Below are 5,327 nucleotides of genomic sequence, written 5' to 3'. Positions count from 1 at the left end.
CGCTTGGTCATCATCATCCGTCATGGGGTGGATGGACACAGTGGCTTCAAGCGCAAGAACAATTGTGAGGCACAGGACTGGGCAGGGTGTCATTCTGTTGTGTGTAGTAGGATCTCTGAATCTGAACCAAATCTATAGCACCTGATAACAACAACTATGTGTCATTCATAGTGACACTACAGGACAGCATAGAACTGCCTCTGTGGGTTTTGGAGACTATGGAGAGCCTCATCTTTCTTCCTGGTAGTTCCAAACTGCTGGCGTGGTGATTAGCGGCCTGACACTTCACCATGATGCCACCAGGGTGGCTATGAGTCCCAATCACCTACATGGTAGTGAGTTGAGCTGAGCCCATGTGCAGCACCGTCAGTCGGCCTGTTCTACCCTAGTGGCTTGAGCGTTGCTGTGATGCTGGAGTCTGATCACCAGGACGTGAAATACCAGCAAGCTCACCCAACGGAGGCAGTTTTCCCCAAGAACGTACAGATTAAGTAAGGACTGGGAATCTACTCCCTCTTAGGTGTCCCGTAGGTGGGAGCCGGTCCACACCGGCTGTGAGTCAGAATGGTCCAGGCCGCAGTGGGTTCCATTGGATACTAAGGAAAGCCCTTCACATGCCTTTTCCTGGGTCTTCTGGACAATCTACAGCTGAAACCCCTTGCCATCAAGTGGTTCCCGCGCACAGTGACCCTGTAGGACAAAGCAGAACTGCTCGCAAGGGTTTCTCAAACTGTACCTCTTTGGGAGCACACAGCCCCTTCTTTCTCCTGTGGAGCTACAGGTGGATTTGAACCACTAAACTTAAAGTTAGCAGCACAATGTTTAGCCCTCTGCACCAATAGGGTATACAAGATACCTTTTACAGATACCTGATACAGCATATAGGGTATACCTCGTGGATAATTACTATGTATGCCCATTAAAAAATGTTTTTCACTCAGAAATATGCTCTAAATGCTTTGGCTTGGTGCCACAGAGTGAGAACTACATGAGTGGGAGTGTCAGCCCTGGTCTGCTGTCACTCCCAGGTGGCCACTTCCCCTCTGGGTTATTTGTTGGGCTGCTCACAACACAATATCAGCAGTCTGAGCCCACAAGCCACTATGAAGGAGACATGGAGGTTGTCTACTCCCGTACAGATTCACAGCCTCAGAAACCCCGCCAGGGCAGTTCTACCCTGTCCTATAGGGTTGCTACGCATTGGAGAGGACTCAGTGTCAGTAAGGTGGCTTTTTTGTTTTGTTTTGTTGTTGTTGTTTGTTTTGTTTTGTTTTTGGCAAGCTCTAGAACTCACTGTGGCTCAGGCACATCTAATTTTTTTTAAGCCAGTTCAGCATCTTTGAACTTTTAACAAAGGACGTTGGAGAGCCCCTAGCTGAAGCACTCCAGACCTACCCAATATGGGGTGTGAATGGAGCCTCCTCCAGGTCTAGCAGCACTGAGAGATGACACAGACCACATCTCTGTGCCTCAGTGGGAGCACCCGCCAGCTTCACTCAGGTCAGACAGCCACCAAGAGGGGGAGGTGGGGGGGGGGGGTTGTTCCAGGACCCTGGCATTGCCCTTCCTGACCCATGAAGGAGTCTCCCTTTTCTTCACCTCACATATCTGTTGCCGCTGGGGCACTTTCCTAGCGTGCTGCTGCCTTTTCTGGAAAAACTTGCGAAAGCTTGTCAAGGAATACCTCCTACTCCCAGTCTGTGCCCACCCACCCCCCAGGCCTCCTACCAGCAGTCCACTCTTCAGAAACTTCTCCACAAAAAAAGGAAGCCTGGGGTCCGAACACATAGAAATGGGGGATCACGATCAAGGGCCAGGAAACATTTGGGATAGAAAGACTGGAAGTTCCCAGCAAAGGGACCCTGGGTTCAAAGGATGCCCGCCACTCCTGCTTCTTTTGTTTGAGTGATACTAAGTTCCCTCAAGGGAACCCTACTGGCATAGCAATTATTCGTTGGCCTGCTAACTGCAAAGTCAGCAGTTCGAAACCCCTAGCCTCTCCTCCGGAGAAAGATGAGACTGTCTTCTCCCGTGAAGTTACAGCCTCAGCAATTTACAGGAGCAGTTCTGCGCTGTCCTATAGCGTCCCTGTGAGTCGTTGTTGACTCGATGATAGTAAGGTACGTTCCCTCAAACATCGTGCTTGGTAAAGTACAGGGGTCGCGGGAAAGAGGAAGGCTCTCAACAGGATGGATTGCGGTAGTTACCAAAAATGGGCTCACGCCTAAAAACCCTTGTGAGGATGGCACAGGACCGGGCAGCGTTTCCGTCTCTCCTGTTGTACACAGTTGCTAGGAGTCGAAACGGACTCAAGGGCACCTAACAACAACAAGCCCCCACCACCACCACACACACACCTCTGCTCTTTTGTTGATTCTTTTATATCTCAGAAGAGATGGACTCAGGATTCAACATCGTCCTACAGGTTGCACCCAACCTCACCGAGATAACTGCCACGAGCCCTGCCTTGTGAACATCGGGAGATTGGGATTGACAGCATTGAGAAGTTTACATCAGATCACAGACGCGAGGGTGATTACGTAATACTGAGCATCCTGACCTAGGCACGTTGACCCATATTTTCGGAGGACACTAACAGGCGTCGACAGGACCTCCCCAAATTACACAGGTGGTCCAATTTGAGACTGGATTGCTTCAACATTGATCTTGGAGACTCTGCATTCATGACTCTCAGTCACGAACCACTCCCCCGGAGCTGGCAAACAGGATATCCAGAATTCCCAGGGAAATTGTCGCTTGAAAAGCATCTTTAATGTGACCTCATAATATGAATTGTTACATTTCAAAACCTTAATCCCAATGTTTTGATTTGTTTTGAATGTTTTGGTTTTTCAAAAATAACTTCTGAGGGTGCATGGGGCTGCTGTTCTAATGAGGAATGGGTTTTCCCAGGGTAGCGGGTGTGGTTGTACAGTTTCTGTACAGCCTCACCAATGTTCTTATATTTGAGCCCATCGGTGTATCCACTGTGCCAATCCATCTTATCGAAGGCCTTCCTCTTCTTCTCTGCCCCGCTATTTTTACCCAGCATGCGGTCCTTCTCCAGGAACTGGTCTCTCCCGACAACATGTCCAAAGTACGTGAGACGAAGTCTCACCGTCCTTGCCTCTCTGGAGCACGCTGGCTGGACTTCTCCCATGACAGATTTGTTGGCTTTTTTGGTAGTCCATGGTACTTTTCCACCTCCTTCACCAGCACCACAATCCAAATGCATCAAGTCTTCTTCGTCGGTCTTCCTTATTCAATATCCAACTTTCACATGCATGTGAGGAGATGGGCAAAACCACGACCTGGTTCAGGTTTGGATCTCAGTCCTCAGAGTGACCTCGTGGCTCGTCAACACTTTCAAGGGGTGATCAGGTGTGATCATCTATCACCCCAATGCGCTTTCTCAGACTCACGGTGGACTGCTCTCCAGTCACTTTATGTCCTGATTCTCTGCAGGTGTGGTCAGTCTCTGGCTGACTCCCCGTGAACAGAGCCACAACCTTGGGGACCACAGGGCATTGCAGAGAAGAGACATCCATTTGATGGGCAGAGCGAGGACTGCTGTCTTCTCTTGCAGGAGGAAGTGCCTCCAGGGCTGTGTTTGTAGCAAAGATCAACTCTGCTGAAGTCTAGCCTGAGGCTTGCACCCAGTTCTTATTGCCACCCTCAGTGCCATTGGCTGTGGCCCCTGGTGTTTCTTAGACTGGGCAGTGGATCCCAGGACTTTCATCTTCATCCATCAGGAAGCTCTGCTGAAACCAAGTTAGCCTAGCAGCACACCAGTCTCCCCAGAAAGATAGGTGGGAGCTGTGTGTGAGGTACATTGGCTAAGAATCACAGACACTCTCTTCTGGCAGGTGACAGCCCTGCCAGGGACCCATCACTGCCCCTGAGACACCCACAGCTGGTCCTCCATAATCCTGCTTGGACTTGCTCCTTAAAGCAGACTGGAAGAAGGGAACCAGGAGCTCAAGACACCCGAATACAGTTTTTTCCTTCTCCCAGTCCTCCGAGAACTGGTCGACACCCTCCCCAACCTTCTTCCTTCCCCTTTTCAAGAAGCCCATCTCTTCCCGCCCACCCTTGCCTCCACTTCTTATCCTTCCTCCTCCCAGCCTTGAAGGGGGGCCTGCCTGCCCCACAGCTCACTGCCTGTGAATGAAGGTTCCCCAAGCCGGGCACCTACATCCCCCTGGCGTCAAACCCCCTCACCCATCCCAAGCACTTCTTCCCTCCATGCTTTTAGGGTACAAAGTCATTGGGTCCCCCAGGAAGCTGAACCAAATGCTCAGCTCTTAAGTCAAATGTTTTCTCTTCGCCACATTGTCTTCCTATCCCCCCCTCCCTCCGCCCCTTTGAAAGTCCCAAAGAAACTGGTTCCTCATTGCACACGCCACAGTCTCTTCCTCTTTCTTTAGTTTCTGGACCTCAGTTCACTTTTTCTGATGAACGAATGAAAGTCCAAAACATGCTATCACTTCATGAGCATTGGCTATGTGCTAAGAAGCTCTGATGGCGAGGTAGGTTATGTGTTGGGCTTTTGATGTCAAGGTCAGCAGTTCGAAAGCACCAGCTGCTTGTAGGGAGCCAGATGAGGCTTTCTGCTCCCTTCAAGATTTAGGGTCACTCAAAATGGAATCGATGACAGTGAGCTTGGTTAAACAGGGTGCCCCCTTCCACGTTTCTCATTCTGCACAGAAGACTGGGGGGGCGGGGCAACTCCATCCTTTTCCAGTGCCTCCTGAAGTCAGAATTTGAACCCAGGCCTATCTGGTTCCAACAACCTTGCTTAGTCAGGGAAGGGCTGTGAAAAGAACCCTTGGAAACATGCCCTCAGACTGAGCTTCCCAAAATGTCCAAGGGAAGGGGTGAGGTGATGTGACACTGTGGAGATTACAACCTATGGCCTAAAACAGAGTGTGTCAGATGACTGAACGGGAAGCTGTTCCGCTTCTAAAGCGCCACCCAACTCACAATGAAAAGCTTGAGAAACAAACAAAGCCCTTAGGGCAGTGATCCCAACCTTCCTCATGCCCAGACCCTCCAGTGCAGTTCTTCGTGTGGTGACCCCCCAACCAGAAAATGATTTTCCTTGATACTTCATAACTGTGATTTTGCTACTGTTATGAATCATCATGTAAATATCAGATATGCAGCATGTATTTTCATTGTTACAAATTGAACATTATTAAAGCATAGTGATTAATCACAAAACAATATGTAATTATATATTATGAAATATTTATTTATAAGTACAAATAAATGAAATTTTGTCTCAAAGCATGGTGTAGCTGGGTGCTCCTTCCTATGTGGGCATA

Source organism: Tenrec ecaudatus, chromosome 5, assembly GCF_050624435.1.
Source record: "Tenrec ecaudatus isolate mTenEca1 chromosome 5, mTenEca1.hap1, whole genome shotgun sequence".
Lineage (NCBI taxonomy): Eukaryota > Metazoa > Chordata > Mammalia > Afrosoricida > Tenrecidae > Tenrec > Tenrec ecaudatus.
The sequence above is the reverse complement of the archived record's forward strand: the minus strand, read 5'-3'. Positions refer to the sequence as shown.